At 43.0% G+C, this 23,908-nt stretch overlaps 1 pseudogene; it reads left to right on the top strand.

Annotated features, from left to right (window-relative positions):
* Positions 1-173: 173 nt before the first annotated feature.
* LOC123728663 (uncharacterized) lies at positions 174-20,632 on the top strand (annotated as a pseudogene).
* The last annotated feature ends 3,276 nt before the right edge of the window (positions 20,633-23,908 follow it).

The following is a 23,908-nucleotide window of genomic DNA, read 5'->3' as shown; positions in this document are numbered from 1 at the left end:
TCCAGAGAGAAAATAAACTTGTAAAGACCACAATCTTGGCTGAATGAGGTGTCAACAAAAATGATGTTGTCCAGTTCGACCAATCACCTGTCACTCCATTGTTGAAGGGTTGTCTACATGGGTGGACTCTTTCCACTCAAGACCCAAGTTGTGAAGAGCTGTCAACTTTAAAGATGACCGCACTGTGTCTGATATTTCCACTTCTCGTAGAGATGGATTAGTCTTTAATATTTCTCTGCTTATGTGATGTCCACACCTGATTTGGAGACCAAAGGAAACCCATTATTGCTCTACAGACACTTTGACAATACAAAGTTGTAATTGAGGTATGTAACAGCCAATATATTTTCATGCTCTCTAGTTTATGATCTAGCAGGGGGTGAGTCGTCTTCCATACATCAAGAGAATGGTCTCATGTCAGCCATCGTTGGAGACACAGTGATTTTGCCATGCTTCTATGCAGGTGACATGGCCATGCATGTCTCCTGGTACAAGCAAACATTGGAATGTAAACTTCAGCTCTTCTCAACCATCTATAAGTTTGACAGGGACGCAACATTCTACCACGAGTTTAAGGATAACCCTAGCTTCTCAGTGGAAAATGGCCAAACAAGAGTCACCTAAGGATCTCAACATGCAACTCTCTGATTCAGGCAATTACCACTGTGGGAGCTCTTATAGCAATAAGACGGGGTTTGGAGGAGCCATTCTCATTGTAGAAGGTAAAGAGACAGTTTTTGTTTTGTTTGTGTTAATCTGAATTTCCAGACATACTGTGTAAATATGAAGTATTATCTTAATCAGATGATTGAAATCTTAATTTAACAAATGCTAATATTCCAGAGATTCTATTTGTTTATTGGCCATCTTGTCAGGTTCAGGGTCCAGAAGCATCTGTGCTTCAACAGCCTCAGCCCAACCAGGAGACTCTGTGACTCTGAACTGTACAATTAACACTGAGACCTGTGCAGGAGAACACAGTGTATATTGGTTCAGACATGGCTCAGGAGAATCCCATCCAGTAATAATTTACAACAATGGAGACAGGAGTGATCAGTGTGAGAAGAGCCCTGAGGCTGGGTCTCCTACACAGAACTATGTCTACAACCTCCCCAAGAGGCACTTCAGATTCTCTGCTGCTGGGACTTACTACTGTGCTGTGGCCTCATGTTATTCAGTGATACTGTTTGAAAACTTTTCTCAAGGCACACCTGTTAAACCTCTTCAGCGTCTGATCCCGTTAGCGGGATCAAAATCCAGCGAAAAATCATATCGCCAATTAGCATTAAAAAAAAATCATAATTTAAAAAAAAATATATATATATATATATATTTTTTTTATAGATACACCTCTCCTGAATCGACCCACGTCGTCCGATTTCAAAAAGGTTTTACAGGAAAAGCAAATCATTAGATTATATTAGATGAGTCCATCGTAAAAAGCAGCTTCATAGCCATTTTCCGACCAACCACTTGCATCACATATAATCAAAAAACAGCTAAATGCAGCACTAACCTTTTACAAACTTCATCAGATGGCACCCCTAGGACATCATGTTATACAATGCATGCATTCTTTTGTTCAATAAAGGTCATATTTATATATAAAAACAGCATTTTACATCTCTGTCTGAGGTTGACTACATAATTTCCCCTCAAAAGCGTCCCGGTAAACAATGCTACATTTCCCTAAATTACTATCCTATAACGATTTTTTAAATGTATATTGTCAATCTAACATTTATAGATGAATATCTCTTGAGAACACCCGTCATACCAGATTTTAAATTAACTTTACTGGGTAATCACACTTTGCGATAAAAGGAGATGCGATACTCAGAAAATTAGCTAATATACAGAGCTCGGCGCCATCTTGGAAAGAATCGCATGTCACATCTCATCTTGTATAATATTGTCAATAATCGCCTACCTTTAGTTGTCTTCATCAGAAAGCATCCCAGGTCCACAACAGATGTATTTTCGGTCAAAAAGTCCATACTTCACGTTCCATTAGCCTGATGTTGGTAGCGCGTCCTATGGCTCTCTCCAAGCGCAGCTCTGAAGTTCAGAATAAATGCAATGCTCGCGCATGTAGGTTCGTTCAAACATGTCAAACGTTGTATAAAATAAATCTTCAGGGCCTCTAACACCAAGAGAGCCAATAAGATTCGAGGGGGATGATGTCATGGCCTTTAAAACCGTATCCAAAGGTGGGGGCAGACATGGCCGCCGGCGTCATAATGGTGATGGCCCATCCCCTGTGACCAATTTCAAACTCGTGTCATTCACTGAGTTTTGACTCTATAAGGCTCAAACCACTGTGAAAGGACTGGCGACATCTAGTGGAAGCAATAGGAAGTGCTCACTGAACCATGGTTAACGGTGTGATTAATAAGGAAAGATGAGAAGTCGAGTCCACAATTCAGAATTCCACTTCCTGTTTCAATCGGTCTCGGGGTTTTGACTGCCATTTGAGTTCTGTTATACTCACAGACACCATTCAAACAGTTTTAGAAACTTTAGAGTGTTTTCTATCCATATATAATAAGTATATGCATGCCCTATCTTCTGAGTTTGATTAGTAGGCCGTTGAAAATGGGAAAGATTTTTTTTCAAAATGCGCTGTGGCGCCCCCTATCCTACGGTATCCTCAAGAGGTTTTAATTGAAATGCATTCCAGGTGACTACCTCATGAAGCTGGCTGAGAGAATGCCAAGAGTGTGCAAAGCTGTCATCAATCAAAGGGTGGCTCCTTTGAAGAATCTAAAATAAAAGATATATTTAGATATATTTAACACTGTTTTGGTTACTATATGAATACATATGTGTTATTTCATGGTTTGATGTAGAAAATGTAGAAAATAATAAAAATTAAGAAAAACCCTTGAATGAGTAGGTGTGTCAAAACCTTTGACTGGTACCGTATATGTAAGGGATAATGAACGAGAGGCTATGCGTTCAGTGGGAAATAATGAACGGCGTGGAAGGTGTGGTCCAGAATGTGTTAGCTCATAGATAAAATATATATGAATAAATCATATATTATATTATTTACAATGAATGCTCTCTTTGTGAGAAGTACAGTGTCTGTTCGCCCACCAACAAGGAAGAGTGTTATTGCGGCCACCAATCAGAGAAAAGAGGTGACATTCTGCCTTTCTTACAAGAAGCCTACTGATCTGACTTCAGTGCATCATATACCACATCATTCAAGCTGGACTAGGGTCAGGGCAGGGGAGAGTAAACATTCAAGATGGACTGCAAGATGATTCTACTATCCATCTGTATGGTGATTCTGCATATCACTTGTAAGTACTGTATGTAACCTGCATGAACTGCCAAGTCCATTTCTCCTCTTTGTTTCAGTAGCTATTTACTGTAAGCAGGGTTGGGGTCAATGTGATATCAATTCCAGTCGATTCAGAATGTAAACAACATGGAATTTCAGTGTACTTCCTGAATTGACTGGAATTTAAATGGATTTGACCCCAACCTTGACTGTAAGGTAACTGAAATTGTCTTCTACCTTGGCACAACTCCCATACTGTAACACCTATGCAAATAAGAATGCAAATTGATTATTTTATGTCTAAATCTCAGCAAAAAGTGAGCCCTTTACCTCTGTGGACAGATAAAAAAAGTGAACGGTTTACACTGTGGGCAGATATTTCCCTCTCCAACTATGTACTCCGTCCTGTTAGTTCCAGACGTGCCCATGCATCCGAATGTATCTCAGCCTGTGAGGACAGAACCAGTGCTCCTATACTCTGCCCAGTGACAGGAGAAGGCTCAAACCACTTTCTGAAGGCTTTAGACAGCCAATGGAAGCCTTAGGAAGTGCAATGTCTCCCCACAGACACTGTAGCTTCGATAGAGAATCAAAAGAAGAACTGCAATTCTCAGACTTTCCACTTCCTGCTTGAATTTCTCTCAGGTTTTTGCCTGCCATATGAGTTCTGTTATACTCACAGACACCATTCAAACAGTTTTAGAAACTTCAGAGTGTTTTCTATCCAAATCTACTAATAATATGCATATTCTAGTTTCTGGGCCAGAGTAGTAACCTGTTTAAATTGGGTACGTTTTTCAACCGGCCGTGAAAATACTGCCCCCTAGCCGAGACAAGTTAAAGTGCGCCTATTTACTACATTCTCATTTCCTGCACCTGACTTCGCCTCCGTACACACCCTTGACAGAATTACACACCCGAACCATGGAGGAGCAGGGACCCCGGTTAGAGGAGTCGAGGAGCGCGTCCAGGAACATTCTGCTATGTTACATCATCTTGCTGCCATGATGGATCGCGTTGTCCAGACTATGGACCACTGGGAGAGACAGGAAGTCTCCCCAGTGCCTCGACCAGCGCAACCGGGGTTACCTCTACCCGTCCTGTCCGGAGCCAGTCCCAGTGGGATGCGTCTCTCCCTTCCCAGGGAGTATGAAGTGACGGCAGCACAGTGCCAGGGATATCTGTTACAACTGGACCTCTACCTGGCCACTGTGCACCCAGCTCCCTCGGAAAGGGAGAAAGTGTCTGCCCTCGTCTCATGCCTCTCGGGGGAGAGCTTTGGAGTGGGCAAACGCCATATGGGGAGAAGGAGACGCGGCGTTGGACCACTTCGGGGAGTTCACCCTTCGCTTCCGGGCCATCTTTGACCATCCACCCGAAGGTAGAGCGGCGGGGGAACAGCTCTTTCGTTTGAGGCAGGGGACGAGGAGCGCCCAGGAATTCACCCTGGAATCGTCGATTCAGGCGCAGGTGGGAACTTTATCGACAGAGCGTTAGCCCTTAGTTTAGGGATCCCCATTATTCCTGTAGTTAGACCTTTCCCGGTTCACGCTCTGGATAGTCGACCATTAGGGTCCGGGCTAATCAGGGAAGCCACCATCTCGCTGGTCATGGTGACGGAGGGGGGTCACGAGGAGAGAATCAGTCTCTTCCTCATTGACTCTCCTGCGTTTCCCGTTGTACTAGGCCTTCCCTGGTTAGCTCATCATAACCCCACTATCGCCTGGCAACAGAGGGCTCTCACGGGGTGGTCACGAGAGTGCTCGGGGAGGTGTGTAGGGGTTTCCGTTGGTGCTACCACGGTGGAAAGTCCAGACCAGGACTCCACCGTGCGCATCCCCCCAGAATATGCCGATTTGGCTCTCGCCTTCTGTAAAAATAAGGCGACTCAATTACCACCTCATCGACGGGGGGATTGTGTGATAAATCTCCTGGCAGACGCTGCACTTCCCAGGAGTCATGTGTATCCCCTGTCGCAAGCGGAGACGGTGGCTATGGAGACATATGTCTCTGAATCCCTCCGGCAGGGGTACATTCGGTCCTCCACTTCACCCGCCTCCTCGAGTTTATTTTTTGTGAAGAAGAAGGACGGAGGTCTACGCCCGTGCATTGACTATAGAGGTCTCAATCAAATCCCGGTGAGGTACAGTTACCCGCTACCTCTTATTGCCACAGCAGTTGAGTCAATGCATGGGGTGCGCTTCTTCATGAAACTGGATCTCAGGAGTGTGTATAACCTGGTGCATATCCGGGAGGGAGACGAGTGGAAGACAGTGTTAAGTACCACCTCAGGGCATTATGAGTACTTAGTCATGCTGAACGGGTTGATGAATGCTCCATCAGTTTTCCAATCCTTTGTAGACGAGATTTTCAGGGACCTGCATGGGCAGGGTGTAGTGGTGTATATCGATGACATTTTGATATACTCCACTACACGCGCCGAGCATGTGTCCTTGGTACGCAATGTACTTGGACAACTGTTGGAGCATGACCTGTACGTCAAGGCCGAGAAATGCCTGTTCTTTCAGCAGGTCGTCTCCTTCCTAGGGTATCGCATTTCCACATCAGGGGTGGAGATGGAGAGTGACCGCATTGCAGCCGTGCGTAATTGGCCGATTCCCACCACGGTAAAGGAGGTGCAGCGATTTTTAGGGTTTGCTAATTACTACCGGAGATTTATCTGGGGTTTTGGCCAGGTGGCTGCTCCCATTACCTCACTGCTGAAGCGGGGTCCCGTACGGTTGCAGTGGTCGGCTGAGGCGGACAGGGCTTTTGGGCAGCTAAGAGCTCTGTTTACTTCGGCTCCCGTGCTGGCCCATCCGGATGCCTCTTTGGCGTTCATAGTGGAGGTGGACGCGTCCGAGGCTGGGATCGGAGCCGTGCTCTCACAGCGCTCGGGTACGCCACCGAAACTCCACCTCTGTGCTTTCTTCTTGAAGAAGCTCAGCCCAACGGAGCGTAACTATGATGTGGGGGACTGGGAGCTGTTGGCTGTGGTTAAAGCATTGAAGTCGTGGAGACATTGGCTTGAGAAGGCTAAACACCCTTTTCTCATCTGGACTGACCACCGCAATCTGGAGTACATCCGGGCAGCGAGGAGACTGAATCCTCATCAGGCAAGGTGGGCCATGTTCTTTACCCGTTTTGTGTTTACCTTGTCCTACAGACCAGGTTCCCAGAATACGAAGGCAGATGCACTGTCCCAGCTGTATGACACAGAGCAGCGGCCCATGGATCAGACTCCCAGACTCCCGGCCTCTTGCCTGGTAGCGCCGGTCGTGTGGGAGCTGGAGGCGGACATTGAGCAAGCGTTGCATACAGAGCCTGCTCCCCTCCAGTGTCCTGTCGGGCGTATGTACGTTCCGTCTGCTGTCCGTGACCAGTTGATCTATTGGGCCCACACATCACCCTCCTCTGGTCATCTGGGGATTGGTCGGACGTTGCACTGTCTGACTGGGAAGTACTGGTGGCCCACCTTGGCTAAGGACGTGAGGGTTTATATTTCCTCCTGCTTTGTGTGTGCCCAGTGTAAGGCTCCGAGACACATGCCCATAGGTAAGCTACACCCCTTACCCGTTCCACGACGACCTTGGTCACACCTGTCTGTGGATTTTCTAACCGATCTACCTCTTTCACAGGGGAACACTACGATCCTGGTCATTGTGGATTGTTTCTGTAAGTCCTGTCGTCTCCTCCCTCTGCCCGGTCTTCCTACGGCCCTACAGACTGCGGAGGCCCTGTTTACTCACATCTTCCGGCACTACAGGGTGCCTGAGGTTACAGTGTCTGATCGGGGTCCCCAGTTCACGTCGAGAGTCTGGAAGGCGTTCATGGAACATATTGGGGTCTCGATCAGGCAGGTAGAGAGAGTCAACCAGGATGTGGGCAGGTTTCTGCAGTCCTATTGACAGGACCAGCCGGGGGAGTGGGCGGCGTTCGTGCCCTGGGCCGAGATGGCACAGAACTCGCTTCTCCACACCTCCACTAACCTCTCCCCCTTTCAGTGCGTATTGGGGTACCAGCCGGTTCTGATGCCATGGCATCAGGGTCAGACCGAGGCTCCTGCGGTGGACGACTGGTTCAGGCGCGCGGAGGAGACATGGGAGGCCGCCCATGTTCACCTCCAGCGAGCTGCGTTTCGCCAAAAGAACAGCGCGGACCGTGTTCGCACCGGGGGACCGGGTCTGGCTCTCGACCCGAAACCTGCCCCTCCGCCTCCCCTGCCGGAAGCTGGGTCCGTGGTTTGTGGGGCCATTCAAAGTCCTGAGGAGGGTGAACGAGGTGTGTTGCAGATTACAGCTTCCCTCTGATTACTGTATTAACCCCTCATTCCATGTGTCTCTCCTCAGGCCGGTGGTGTCTGGTCCGCTCCAGGAATCTGAGGTGCGGGAGGTCCCTCCGCCCACTCTGGACATCGAGGGGACCCTGGCGTACTCCGTTCGTTCCATCCTGGATTCGAGACATCAGGTGAGGGGCCTTCAGTACCTCGTGGAGTAGGAGGGGTACGGTCCGGAGGAGAGGTGCTGGGTTCCGGTTGCAGATGTTTTGGACCCCAAACTGCTGCGGGAGTTTCACCGTCGCCGGCTGGATTGCCCTGCACCTCGCCCTCCGGGTCATCCCCGAGGCCGGTGTCGGCGCACCGCTGGAGCCGCGCGTCAAAGGGGGATCACTGTCACGACTTCAGCCCAAGTCGGCTCCTCTCCTTGCTTTCTAGCTATCGCCACTCCATTTCTTACATGTCCATTTGTTTTGTCTTGTTCCATACACACCTGGTTTTTGTTCCATAATCACACTGCATTTATTTAGTCCTCTGTTCCCCTCCATGTCTTTGTGTGTAATTCTTTATTGTTATTTGGGTATTGTCAGGCACTATACTTTTGTTAACCTCTTACATCTAGACGTTCCGCTAGCGGACCACCTGCTCCAATATCCAATGATGGGCGTGGCGCGAAATACAAACTCCTCTAAAATACAAAAACTTCAATTTTTCAAACATATGACTATTTCACAGCATTTTAAAGACAAGACTCTCCTTTATCTAACCACACTGTCCGATTTCAAAAAGGCTTTACAACGAAAACAAAACATTAGATTATGTCAGCAGAGTACCAAGCCAGAAATTATCAGACACCCATTTTTCAAGCTAGCATATAATGTCACAAAAACCCAGAAGACAGCTAAATGCAGCACTAACCTTTTATGATCTTCATCAGATGACAACCCTAGGACATTATGTTATACAATACATGCATGTTTTGTTCAATCAAGTTCATATTTATATCAAAAACCAGCTTTTTACATTAGCATGTGACGTTCAGAACTAGCATACCCCCCGCAAACTTCCGGGGAATTCGCTAACATTTTACTAAATTACTCACGATAAACGTTCACAAAAAGCATAACAATTATTTTAAGAATTATAGATACAGACCTCCTCTATGCACTCGATATGTCCGATTTTAAAATAGCTTTTTGGTGAAAGCACATTTTGCAATATTCTAAGTACATAGCCCAGGCATCACGGGCTAACTATTTAGACACCCGGCAAGTTTAGCACTCACCAATATCAGCTTTACTATTATAAAAGTTTCATTACCTTTTGTTGTCTTCGTTAGAATGCACTCCCAGGACTGCTACTTCAATAACAAATGTTGGTTTGGTCCAAAATAATCCATCGTTATATCCGAATAGCGGCGTTTTGTTCGTGCGTTCCAGACACTATCCGAAATGGTAAAGAAGGGTCGTGCGCATGGCGCAATTCGTGACAAAAAAATTCTAAATATTCCATTACCGTACTTCGAAGCATGTCAACCGCTGTTTAAAATCAATTTTTACGGAATTTTTCTCGTAGAAAAGCGATAATATTCCGACAGGGAATCTCCTTTTCGGCAAACAGAGGAAAAAATCACAAAGGCGGGGGCGGTCGGGTCACGCGCCTAAGCCCAGAGTCCCTTGATCGGCCACTTGAGAAAGGCGATAATGTGTTTCAGCCTGGGGCTGGGATGACGACATTCTGTTTTTTCCCGGGCTCTGAGCGCCTATGGACGACGTAGGAAGTGTCACGTTAGAGCAGAGATCCTTAGTAAAAGATAGAGATGGAAAAGAAGTTCAAGAAAAGGTCAGACAGGCCACTTCCTGTAAAGGAATCTCTCAGGTTTTGACCTGCCATTTGAGTTCTGTTATACTCACAGACACCATTCAAACAGTTTTAGAAACTTTAGGGTGTTTTCTATCCATATGTAATAAGTATATGCATATTCTAGTTACTGGGTAGGAGTGGTAACCAGATTAAATCGGGTATGTTTTTTATCCAGCCGTGAAAATACTGCCCCCTAGCCATAACAGGTTAACCTCTCTAGGGTCGGCGGGACGAAATCGTCCCACCTACGTAACAGCCAGTGGAATCCTGTGGCGCGTTATTCAAATACCTTAGAAATGCTGTTACTTCAATTTCTCAAACATATGACTATTTTACACCATTTTAAAGACAAGACTCTCGTTAAAAACCTCTTACATCTAGACGTTCCGCTAGCGGAACACCTGCTCCAATATCCAATGATAGGCGTGGCGCGAATTACAAATTCCTCAAAAATACAAAAACCTCAATTTTTCAAACATATGACTATTTCACAGCATTTTAAAGACAAGAATCTCCTTTATCTAACCACACTGTCCGATTTCAAAAAGGCTTTACAGCGAAAGCAAAACATTAGATTATGTCAGCAGAGTACCAAGCCAGAAATAATCAGACACCCATTTTTCAAGCTAGCATATAATGTCACAAAAACCCAGAAGACAGCTAAATGCAGCACTAACCTTTGATGATCTTCATCAGATGACACACCTAGGACATTATGTTATACAATACATGCATGTTTTGTTCAATCAAGTTCATATTTATATCAAAAAACAGCTTTTTACATTAGCATGTGACGTTCAGAACTAGCATACCCCCGCAAACTTCCGGGGAATTTGCTAACAATTTACTAAATTACTCACGATAAACGTTCACAAAAAGCATAACAATTATTTTAAGAATTATAGATACAGAACTCCTCTATGCACTCGATATGTCCGATTTTAAAATAGCTTTTTGGTGAAAGCACATTTTGCAATATTCTAAGTACATAGCCCAGGCATCACGGGCTAGCTATTTAGACACCCGGCAAGTTTAGCACTCACCAATATCAGATTTACTATTATAAAAGCTTGATTACCTTTTGTTGTCTTCGTCAGAATGCACTCCCAGGACTGCTACTTCAATAACAAATGTTGGTTTGGTCCAAAATAATCCATCGTTATATCCGAATAGCGGCGTTTTGTTCGTGCGTCCCAGACACTATCCGAATGGTAAAGAAGGGTCGTGCGCTTGGCGCAATTCGTGACAAGAAAAATCGAAATATTCCATTACCGTACTTCGAAGCATGTCAACCGCTGTTTAAAATCCATTTTTATGCCATTTTTCTCGTAAAAAAGCGATAATATTCTGACCGGGAATGTCCATTTAGCTAAACAGAGGAAAGAAACAAAGCTTTTGGTCGACGCGGGCACGAGCCTGAGTCTCACAGTACTGTAACCAGCCGCTACCCAAACGCGCTACTTTTTTTCAGCCAGGTCCTGCAAAGCCACGATTCAACTTTTTGCCGCCTTCTGAGAACCTATGGCAGCCGTAGGAAGTGTCACGGGACAGCTAAGATCCTCATTCTCAAAAAACAGAGACAAGAAGTACGACACCTTGTCAGACAGGCCACTTCCTGCATGAAATCTTCTCAGGTCTTTGCCTGCCATATGAGTTCTGTTATACTCACAGACACCATTCAAACAGTTTTAGAAACTTTAGGGTGTTTTCTATCCAAAGCCAATAATTATATGCACATTCTAGTTACTGGGCAGGAGTAGTAACCAGATTAAATCGGGTACGTTTTTTATCCAGCCGTGAAAATACTGCCCCCTAGCCATAACAGGTTAATCTAACCATACTGTCCGATTTCAAAAAGGCTTTACAATGAAAGCAAAACATTAGATTATGTCAGCAGAGTACCCAGCCAGAAATAATCAGACACCCATTTTTCAAGCTAGCATATAATGTCACAAAAACCCAGAAGACAGCTAAATGCAGCACTAACCTTTGATGATCTTCATCAGATGACAACCCTAGGACATTATGTTATACAATACATGCATGTTTTGTTCAATCAAGTTCATATTTATATCAAAAACCAGCTTTTTACATTAGCATGTGACGTTCAGAACTAGCAAACTTCCGGGGAATTTACTCAAAATTTACTTTGATAAACTTTACTCACGATAAACGTTCACAAAAAGCATAACAATTATTTTAAGAATTATAGATACAGAACTCCTCTATGCACTCGATATGTCCGATTTTAAAATAGCTTTTCGGCGAAAGCACATTTTGCAATATTCTCAGTAGATAGCCCGGCATCACAGGGCTAGCTATTTAGACACCCAGCAAGTTTAGCACTCACCAAAGTCCGATTTACTATAAGAAAAATTGTATTACCTTTGGTGTTCTTCGTCAGAATGCACTCCCAGGACTTCTACTTCAATAACAAATGTTGGTTTGGTTCAAAATAATCCATAGTTATATCCAAATAGCGGCGTTTTGTTCGTGCGTTCAAGACACTATCCGAATGGTAAAGAAGGGTCACGAGCACGACGCATTTCGTGACAAAAAAATTATAAATATTCCATTATCGTACTTCGAAGCATGTCAACTGCTGTTTAAAATCAATTTTTATGCCATTTTTCTCGTAAAAAAGCGATAATATTCCGACCGGGAATCTGCGTTTAGGTAAAAAGACGAAAGAAAATGAAGCATGGGGTCGACTCGTGCACGCGCCTAAACCCATTGTCCTCTGATCGGCCACTTGCCAAAAGCGCAAATGTGTTTCAGCCTGGGGCTGCCTCGATATCATTCAGCTTTTTCCCGGGCTCTGAGAGCCTATGGGAGCCGTAGGAAGTGTCACGTTACAGCAAAGATCCTCAGTCTTCAATAAACAGAGACAAGATTCTCAAGGAATAGTCAGAGAGGGCACTTCCTGTAAGGAATCTTCTCAGGTTTTTGCCTGCCATATGAGTTCTGTTATACTCACAGACACCATTCAAACAGTTTTAGAAACTTTAGAGTGTTTTCTATCCAAAGCCAATAATTATATGCATATTCTAGTTTCTGGGCAGTAGTGATAACCAGATTAAGTTTGCGGGGGGTATGCTAGTTCTGAACGTCACATGCTAATGTAAAAAGCTGTTTTTTGATATAAATATGAACTTGATTGAACAAAACATGCATGTATTGTATAACATAATGTCCTAGGTGTGTCATCTGATGAAGATCATCAAAGGTTAGTGCTGCATTTAGCTGTCTTCTGGGTTTTTGTGACATTATATGCTAGCTTGAAAAATGGTTGTCTGATTATTTCTGGCTTGGTACTCTGCTGACATAATCTAATGTTTTGCTTTCGCTGTAAAGCCTTTTTGAAATCAGACAGTGTGGTTAGATAAAGGAGAGTCTTGTCTTTAAAATGCTGTGAAATAGTCATATGTTTGAAAAATTGAAGTTTTTGTATTTTTGAGGAATTTGTAATTCGCGCCACGCCTATCATTGGATATTGGAGCAGGTGTTCCGCTAGCGGAACGTCTAGATGTAAGAGGTTAAAGTGCGCCTATTTACTACATTCTGATCTCCTGCACCTGACTTCGCCTCTGTACACACCCTTGACAGGAATTACCAACTTTCTTATCACAAAGCACTGTGTTATAGTTTTCTTTACATAACACATAGTCACCTCCCTCTATATAGATAATAAATCCCCTTGGCCTTTCTCCACCATTATCTTCCACTCTCAGTTCTTGCTTGTTAACGCCCACATCTGCTTCGGTCTAGATTATAATGGTGGCGGGCCCTGGTTATAATACAAAAAAATTATACATTTATTGCATACATATGTTTCCAGTATTAGTTCTGTTTTCTGCTGACATTATGCTTTACTGTAGACAAATGCTGAACTCTTTGTTTGTCTATGTCACGATTCCCACCGACGGTGGCGCCCCCTCCTGCTCGGGTGGCGCTCGGCGGTCGTCGTCACCGGCCTATTAGCTGCCACTGATTCCCTTTTTGTTTTCCCCTGTTTGTGATTGTGCGCACCTGTTCTGAGTGGGGGTGATTAGCGGGGCTATTTAATTTAGCTGGTCCGCCTTTTCTTTGTGCGGGATTATTCTTTACTGTAGAGGTTTGTGTTGACGCGTTTGTGCCAGTGTTGCGCCACATTGTTTTTCCCGTGTGTTTGGGGCACTTATATTGTGTGCGCTTATTTCTCTGTTTGGGGTGGCTTGTTTATTCTCGCCTGTAGAACTTCATTAAAGCCACTATATTGTGCTCGCTGCTTCCTGCGTCTGATTCCACCTACGACGCCCGAGCCTGACAATCTAGCTCTGTCCCTTTACCTAAGTTCAGCTCACATATGTTTTATCCCTTATACAAGTTATTCTGTCTCAGAACTTCAAAGTGGACCGTCCGGATACTGCGGATACTGGAAATGTAACCATTGTCATGAGTTTTGCTCCTACACCAACCATCACCAATTCCAGCCAATAGTTACCCACTCCAGGAGGTCCTAAAGCCCACTAAAATAAATAAACACAACAGTGAGGGGAATCTAACAGTGAGAACAGATTTAGATTTGGAATATTTACTGTCAACCAGACCCTTTTCAAAGGCTATTACTTTAAAATGGACTAAATATGTTTGACCAACTGTTCTGTTGAAACATATTTAAATAATTCTGAGTATTTACAATTCTGCGAACATCTATGATGATAAACTACAGTCTGTAATTAAAATATCTTATATTTCTCACTATCAAACCAAATACAAGGGTGGAACATCAGTGGTTGGTGATAAGATAATTTTTATCTGTGGTCATTGTATACAGCTATGGTTGTCATACTATGTCCCGCCCATAATCACAAATGACTTTCATCTCTCTTATTTGAAGATTCAGTCTTTCATTCATGGTCTGGCAGTGTAGATCTAAACACAGAATGAAACACATATATGTACCAGCTCTCGTCCTCTACGGCTTCTGTAAGTTACTGTATCCTTAGTTCAGATTTTGTGATTAATCAATACATTTGGTCTCTCACATAGTTGTGACTGTGTTAAAGGTGTGTATATCATGTGCATGAAGAATACGTTTTACTCACAACTCTTTCTTAACTTTTGTTCTCTCTCTTTCAGATCTGACCCATGTTGTGTGTGTCTCTCCAACACCCTTAATGGTGGTCCGTTCAGGGGAAAATGTCACCCTGCAGTGCATCAATGTCCTTAAAACACCAGGACATGTTGGCTGGTTCAAGCAAGTCAACGGCTCAGAGCCCATGGGCATCACGTCTATGTGGAGCTCTCTGCCAACTGTTTATCATCAAAATGGATTTCAGGTCAAACATATGAAAATGTCCATGACCAAAATAACTATCTTTCTCAGAATCACAGAGGTAGATGTAGCTGATTCTGGTCTGTACTTCTGTGGAATGTTTGATAACTATTTCATCTTTACCAACGCGACTGTCCTGAAGGTCCAAGGTAATCTTTTCAATAAATTGTCAGCTATGACACCTAATGCACAAACATTTATCCTAGGTGTCAGATATAATTGTGACTTAATGTTGGAGATACGATACTATCGTATTACAGTTTGAATAACAGTAGAATATTTAACTCACCTAATTGTTCAAAAGGTCACAAAGATTATGACAAGAACCCTACAGAGCACTATGAAGAAGGTATATATTCATTCTGTAATTTTAAGTGAGAATCTTTCAGAAATGAATTAATATGATGTACCATGAAAGTACCACAGAATAGAAATAAAGTACAATAGCAGCTTATACCAACCTAGCCTGAGAATTTGTATCATTTCAGTTGCTGATCCACAGATGAGAATCCTGGTACTTCTCTCCAGCTTAAGAACTGGAGTTCTCCTCTGCTGTCTGACCATCTTCATCATCATCTACCTCATCAGGAAATAGATAACGTTAAGACCATTATCAATAGAGTATATGTAGTATGAAACTTGCTTTTGCAAACCCCTGTATATGCACCTTTTGTATGTAAGAATTAGTAAATAGCGCTGTGAAAATCAATACTGACTGAAGTCGATATGTTTTGAGCGCATGGGTCAGAGGTTTTCATGAAGGAAAAGAGTTGACAAATGTATTCATAAAGTTCACATTTTTTAAGGTTACAAAGTATCTGCATATTTTCCACTTGTTGAACGCTTTCGGGAATTTAAATGTTTTTAGCTCATTGTTTGTATTCTTCACATACATGGTTTGAACATCTTGTTGAGCAGCAAAGGTCTTGTCTGGTGTTTATCATCCAGATAAACAGGTGAAGACAGGTGTGGATAGAATGTGTGTTGTTTTGATGCACTGAGGGTTGTACAGTTCTTTCAGAAAGTATTCACACCCCTAGACTTTTTCCAAATGTTGTTGTGTTACAAAGTGGGATAGAATGGATTTAATTGTCTTTTTTTATTAACGGTCTACACAAAATACTCTGCAATGTTAAAGTGGAAGAAAAATTAAAGCATTTGTAAAAAGTTAATGAATAATTAAACCCTACTGTATCTTGATTCACTAAGTATCCAACCCCCAATACATGTTGGAATCACCTTTGGCAGCGATTGCAGCTGTGACTATTTCTGGGTAAGTTGCTAAGACCTTTCCACACCTGGTTTGTGCAACATTTGCCAATTATTATTTTTCAAATTCATCAAGCTCTGTTAAATTGGTTGTTGATCATTTCAACTCAATATCAGGAAGTTGTTGTTAATGATTTGACTACTCAGTGGATATTGAATGGTTGTTTTATAATTGACTGTTGTTGTTGTTGTTGCTGTGCTCTGTCCCCCTATTCCAAGCAGTAGTCAAAAAAAACCTTCTGACAGCCTTCATGGTCAGGATCTGAGGTAGAGTAGGGGGGACCAGTGAGCAACGCATCACTACCTTCTCAAATCCCATTGGAGGAAAAATTCAGAGGAGAGGGACCTCTGGCTTTCTCATCTAATGAGTTTAGAGAAGGAGGCGATAAGGGAGGAGAGAGGACGTGAGGAGTTTGCAATTGAGATTCACCACTGCTGAGGTGAACAAGACTGGATGTCTCATGACATAACATTTGTCGGGGAGACAGTGGAATATTTTTAAAAGAACAATTACTTAGAATTGATTACCAGTTTGTTACCATCTTTTGAAATGAAAGAGGACATAGCCCTTGGATAATATATCTAATTCTGTGTAAATAAAATGTAATTCAATAAGATTTAGGACACAAACTGAAACAGAACTGCCAAAAACTGGGGAACTTTTAACCAAACTCATAATACTTGTGGTGGTATACTGTATATTTAAGGGGAAATAACCAATACATAAATACATTTACTGCAAAATAATTTTTGGGTAGTTTGTGTGTATAAGTGTCACTGATATGCCTAGTTATATTCCACTGTGGTAAACTCATCTCATTCTCTCTCTGCTGAAGACAAGCAACCTGAACCACAGGAAGACTGACCTGGAGCTCTCAGCTCTCACCACACTGATCTGTTGTTCTGTTCAACACCCCCCCCCCCCCCCCCCCCACCACTGTTCTCTTCACCTCTCTCTCTCTCTCTCTCTCTCTCTCTCTCTCTGTGTGTTCTCTTCACACCTCTCTCTCTCTATCTCTGTGTGTTCTCTTCACACCTCTCTCTCTCTCTATGTGTTCTCTTCACACCTCTCTCTCTGTGTGTGTTCTCTTCACACCTCTCTCTATCTCTCTCTGTCTCTCTCTCTCTCTCTCATTTCAATTTAATTTAATTTAATTTAAGGGGCTTTATTGGTATGGGAAACACATGTTTACATTGCCAAAGCAAGTGAAATATATAACAAACAAAAGTGAAATAATCAAGTAAACAGTAAACAATACACTTAAAAGACTTCCAAAAGAAAATACATTTCAAATGTCATATTATGTCTATATACAGGGTTGTAATGATGTGCAAATAGTTAAAGTACAAAAGGGAAATTTTTAAAAATATACACTGCTCAAAAAAATAAAGGGAACACTAAAATAACACATCCAAGATCTCAATGAATGAATGAAATAATCTTATTAAATACTTTTATCTTTACATAGTTGAATGTGCTGACAACAAAATCACACAAAAATAATCAATGGAAATACAATTTATCAACCCATGGAGGTCTGGATTTGGAGTCACACTCAAAATTAAAGTGGAAAACCACACTACAGGCGGATCCAACTTTGATGTAATGTCCTTAAAACAAGTCAAAATGAGGCTCAGTAGTGTGTGTGGCCTCCACGTGCCTGTATGACCTCCCTACAACGCCTGGGCATGCTCCTGATGAGGTGGCGGATGGTCTCCTGAGGGATCTCCTCCCAGACCTGGACTAAAGCATCTGCCAACTCCTGGACAGTCTGTGGTGCAACGTGGCGTTGGTGGATGGAGCGAGATATGATGTCCCAGATGTGCTCAATTGGATTCAGGTCTGGGGAACGGGCGGTCCATAGCATCAATGCCTTCCTCTTGCAGGAACTGCTGACACACTCCAGCCACATGAGGTCTAGCATTGTCTTGCATTAGGAGGAACCCAGGGCCAACCGCACCAGCATATGGTCTCACAAGGGGTCTGAGGATCTCATCTCGGTACCTAATGGCAGTCAGGCTACCTCTGGCGAACACATGGAGGGCTGTGCGGCCCCCCCAAAGAAATGCCACCCCACACCATGACTGACCCACCGCCAAACCGGTCATGCTGGAGGATGTTGCAGGCAGCAGAACGTTCTCCACGGCATCTCCAGACTCTGTCACGTCTGTCACATGTGCTCAGTGTGAACCTGCTTTCATCTGTGAAGAGCACAGGGCGCCAGTGACGAATTTGCCAATCTTGGTGTTCTCTGGCAAATGCCAAACGTCCTGCATGATGTTGGGCTGTAAGCACAACCCCCACCTGTGGACGTCGGGCCCTCATACCACCCTCATGGAGTCTGTTTCTGACCGTTTTAGCAGACACATGCACATTTGTGGGCTGCTGGAGGTCATTTTGCAGGGCTCTGGCAGTGCTCCTCCTGCTCCTCCTTGCACAAATGCGGAGGTAGCGGTCCTGCTGCTGGGTTGTTGCTCTCCACGTCTCCTGATGTACTGGCCTGTCTCCTGGTAGCGCCTCCATGCTCTGGACACTACGCTGACAGACACAGCAAACCTTCTTGCCACAGCTCGCATTGATGTGCCATCCTGGATGAGCTGCACTACCTGACCCACTTGTGTGGGTTGTAGACTCCGTCTCATGCTACCACTAGAGTGAAAGCACCGCCAGCATTCAAAAGTGACCAAAACATCAGCCAGGAAGCATAGGAACTGATAAGTGGTCTGTGGTCCCCACCTACAGAACCACTCCTTTATTGGGGGTGTCTTGCTAATTGCCTATAATTTCCACCTGTTGTCTATTCCATTTGCACAACAGCATGTGAAATGTATTGTCAAGCAGTGTTGCTTCCTAAGTGGACAGTTTGATTTCACAGAAGTGTGATTGACTTGGAGTTACATTGTGTTGTTTAAGTGTTCCCTTTATTTTTTTGAGCAGTGTATATAGGTTGTATCTCTCTCTCTCTGTTCTCGTCACACCTCTTTCTTTCTCTCTGTCTCTCGCTCTCTCTGTCGCATCTAAACCATAATACAGTTGAATTTAATTGAATGCATGATATACAATGATACTGTATTTTGGACACCTGAGGTTTGGGACACCTGCACACCGCCATCTGCTTTTTGGTACCATAACCATACTTTAGTGGGCTATGTTCAAAAAGACCATAAATGTGTTGTATGCAACATCTCCAACACTTTGGAGCTCTTGTAGGCCTACTTCAGTCAGTGCATCCATGATGTATTTGAATGCAGAGTGAATTCATCCATAAACAATAGACCTACTGCTCTAATGTTGAGTGTACAGAGGCAGGTGTCAATCCTCTCTGCAGACTCTCATCTGATGCATTCACTGCAGATGTTACATACTCGGCCTGTGGTCAGTGTCACCTCGCTGGTGTGAACAGGGATGGAAAACAACACCTCATACAAAGATCTCTGTGTTCAGAAGTTTCCACTCAACAACTAAGCAAACATACATATTTGGTATAACCTTTTCTTTCTTAGGTACTTTTGAGTTCACCCCTCATCTATTAGTGTGACATTAATGGTTTGTTATGGTTTGATACCAACGCAGATCATTTGTCTCATTGCGTTTCTAAGGCCTGTGATAAGTGTTGTGATATCTTTGGTCATCATGCACATTTTCAATTTCTGTATTTGTTCTGAACAGAGGGATTCAGAAGTTGATAACCAAATGTCACAGCTGTAATTTGACCGCTTACACTTATAGCACACGGTTTTCATGTCCTTATTGTTTAGGAGGACAGGAATGTGCATTAAGGCCATGCACTTATCATGGCTTAGTTAACTTTCTCTAAAACCGTTATCTACCTACAACATCAACCAAATGACAAGTATGCTTCCAAATATTGAGCTCTACATTTGACCAGGACCCATTGTTGAACAGAGCCCGATGGGCCCTGGTATAAAGTAGTGCACTGTACACTCTGAGAAAAAAAGATGCTGTCTAGAACCTTAAAGGGTTCTACAGCTGTCCCCATATTATAACCCTTTTAAGAACAATGTTTGGTTCCAGGTAGAACCCTTTCCACAGAGGGTAATATATATATATACACACACATTTAACTATCAGGCTCTCCAAGTGGTTATATTGTAATATAACAATCACTTATTAGACCTTTGGTTTATTGTGTAAAAGGCACAGATTCCAGAAACCAGCATTTTACTCAGCAGCCTGTGTCTGAGTCAGTCCAGCCAGGAGACTCTGTGATTCTGAACTGTACAATACACACTAAGACCTGTTCAGGAGAACACAGTGTCTATTCGTTGTGACATGGCTCAGGAGAATTCCATCCAGATTTACACCCATGGAGACTGAAGTGATCAGTGTGAGAAAAGTCCCGAGGCTGGGTCTCCTACACAAAGCTGTGTCTACAACCTCCCCAAGAAGAACCTCAGCCTCTCTGATGCTGGGACTTACTACTGTGCTGTGGCCTCATGTGGGGAGATACTGTTTGGGAACGGGACCAAGCTGCATGTTCAGTGTGGTCACTCTGATCCACAGATGAAGATCCTGGTCCTTCTCTCCATCATAAGATCTGGAGTTCTCCTCTGCTGTCTGACCATCTTCATCATCATGTACCTCATCAGGAAATAGATCAAGCTAAGGCCAATGTCTGCAGATGGGTTTTGCAGTAACTGTTGGATATATCATCACTGTGTATTGCAAATGATAATTTATTGAGATTGCTGAGTTGTTTCAAATTGTATTTTTGAAATGAATGGCTGTGACTTATTTTAGCTGATACTGACTAAAATATACATTTTCCTTCTCTTGTATACATACTGTATGTGCGTATGAATGAATGTGTGTTGAGAGAGCTTGCAAAGGGAAGATTTAAACTGACACAAAATGTGGGTGTTACCATGCTAAACACAACCACCCATGCATGCACACAGTTAGCTGTTCACAGGTACCTGAACCCATTGGTCTCCTGTAAGCACAAAATGAGGCCACTACTATGCTTTGGACAGGCGTGAAAGCCTTCTACACACCCTCTCTCTATGTGGTTTTCAGCAGGATGTCTGTGTGGTGTCACTGTTTTCTCTCATTGTTGTTCACGACAATGACAGTTAGCAACACAGTCCACTGACATGTAAGACCCACACAGTATACTTTCACCAAAACTGAACAGAAGGCCAGGTTTAATTAATTATTAGACTACAATCATTAGCTTATAGTGTCTAAATAGAATGTATCTATTTATCCCAGGCTGCAGCCAGAAGGTCTTCCCAGTTAACTGTTACACCCATACTAAGCTAACAGGTGTTATACTTCAGATAGAGCATGATTCTGTGAATGATAGTTAATGGGACTGACATAAAATAGACTTGTTTCATCCAGTAGGGTATGTACTATATACACTCATGATACTCCACCACTGTTTCCCCTGGTACATATCAAGACCTGTTGTAAACCAAACAGTCCTCCTATAGGTCATCAGGATTACTGTAACTGTAACATGGGGTTGAGCCAAAATAGGTCCATGTACTATACTTGTAGCTCTTTACTGTATGTGCATTGTTTGAAAATGCATTGTATGCTTGACAGATAACTTTTTATTTATTTAATATCTTGTTTACTGAAGAAAATGCATCTGTTTTGACACTGCAACCTCAGTATTGTACGTTCTTTATCCAACCGGTGATAGAAAATTACCCAATGGTTCCACAAAATTAATTGATCATCTAGACACCAAAAAGTGTTTATGCTTCACACACCCTGCACAACATATAGTATATAGTAAGCATTGGTCCACTTTAAAGGAATAGTTCACCCAAATTACAAAATCACATTTTGGTTTCCTTTCCCTATAAGCAGTCTATTGACAAGGTATGACAGCAATCCATGCTTTGGTTTAGTTTCCCTGGAACTGTTTCCAAATGCTAATATTTTAGCATTTGTGGCATTCAAGTTATGGGACCGATATTAGCATTTTTCGCATTATGTCCAAATCATTTGAAAATATCTAAAATTGATTGTGAAGCTCAGCAAAGTCACTTATAGATAATTGAACATGGTGTATGAAAAATGTTAGTATGATACTATGTCTTGAACAAGAGGTAACTGCACATAATCAGATATCACCGTATAGGAAACTGACAAGTAGACTTTCTTGTCAGGTTAGAAACGGGACCAAGCTGGACATTAATGGTAAGTGATACATCATTAAAACTCATTTTTCAACCACTCCACAAATTTCTTGTTAAACTATAGTTTTGGCAAGTCAGTTAGGACATCTACTTTGTGCATGACACAAGTAATTTTACATACAATTGTTTACATACAGATTATTTCACCTACAATTACCTGTTTCACAATTCCAGTGGGTCAGAAGAAGTTTACATACACTAAGTTGACTGTGCCTTTAAACAGCTTGGAAAATTCCAGAAATGATGTCATGGCTTTAGAAGATTCTGATAGGCTAATTGACAGCATTTGAGTCAATTGGAGGTGTACCTGTGGATGTATTTCAAGGCCTACCTTCAAACTCAGTGTCTCTTTGCTTGACATCATGGGAAAATCAAAAGAAATCAGCCAAGACCTCAGAAAATAAATATGGTCTGGTTCATCCTTGGGAGCAATTTCCAAACACCTGAGGATACCACGTTCATCTGTACAAACAATAGTACGCAAGTATAAACACCATGGGACCACGCAGCCATCATACCGCTCAGGAAGGAGACATGTTCTGTCCCCTAGAACTGAACGTACTTTGGTGCAAAAAGTGCAAATCAATCCCAGAACAACAGCAAAGGACCTTGTGAAGATGCTGGAGGAAACAGGTACAAAAGTATTGTATATCCACAGTTAAACGAGTCCTATATCGACATAACCAGAAAGTCCCTCAGCAAGGAAGAAGCCACTGCTCCAAAACCGCCATAAAAAATCCAGACTACGCTTTGCAACTGCACATGGGGACAAAGATCGTACTTTTTGGAGAAATGTCCTCTGGTCTGATGAAACAAAAATAGAACTGTTTGGCCATAATGAACATTGTTATATTTGGAGGAAAAAGTGGGATGCTTGCAAGCCGAAGAACACCATCCCAACCGTGAAGCACGGGGGTGGCAGCATCATGTTGTGGGGGTGCTTTGCTGCAGGAGGGACTGGTGCAATTCACAAAATGGATAGCATCATGAGGTAGAACATTTATGTGGATATATTGAAGCAACATCTCAAGACATCAGTCAGGAAGTTAAAGCTTGGTCGCAAATGGGTCTTCCAAACGCACAATGACCCCAAGCATACTTCCAAAGTTGTGGCGAAATGGCTTAACTTTTTATGGATAGGGGGCAGTATTTTCACGGCCGGATAAAAAACGTACCCGATTTAATCTGATTATTACTCCTGCCCAGAAACTAGAACACTCCAACGTTTCTAAAACTGTTTGAATGGTGTCTGTGAGTATAACAGAACTCATTTGGCAGGCCAAAACCTGAGAAGATTCCAAACAGGAAGCGCCCTCTCTGACCATTTCTTAGCCTTCTTGATCATCTCTATCCAAAACAGGGGATCTCTGGCATAACGTGACATTTTCTAACGCTCCCATAGGCTCTCAGAAGGCGCCAGAACGTTGAATGGTGACTTTGCAGGCCATGGCTGAAAAACAGTAGCGCATTTGGTAAGTGGTTGATCTGAGAACAATGAGACTGGGGCGCACGTGCTGAGACGACACTGTGTTTACATTTTCAGTCTTTGAACGAAAACAACGACTCCCGGTCGGAATATTATTGCTTTTTTACGAGAAAAATTGCATAAAAATTGATTTTAAACAGCGTTTGACATGCTTCGAAGTACGGTAATGGAATATTTTGAAAATGTTTTGTCACGAAACGCGCCGGGCGCGTCACCCTTCATTACCCATCGGAT

The sequence above is a fragment of the Salmo salar genome, chromosome ssa18, assembly GCF_905237065.1.
Source record: "Salmo salar chromosome ssa18, Ssal_v3.1, whole genome shotgun sequence".
NCBI classification, from domain to species: Eukaryota; Metazoa; Chordata; class Actinopteri; order Salmoniformes; family Salmonidae; genus Salmo; species Salmo salar.
The sequence above is the reverse complement of the archived record's forward strand: the minus strand, read 5'-3'. Positions and strand labels throughout refer to the sequence as shown.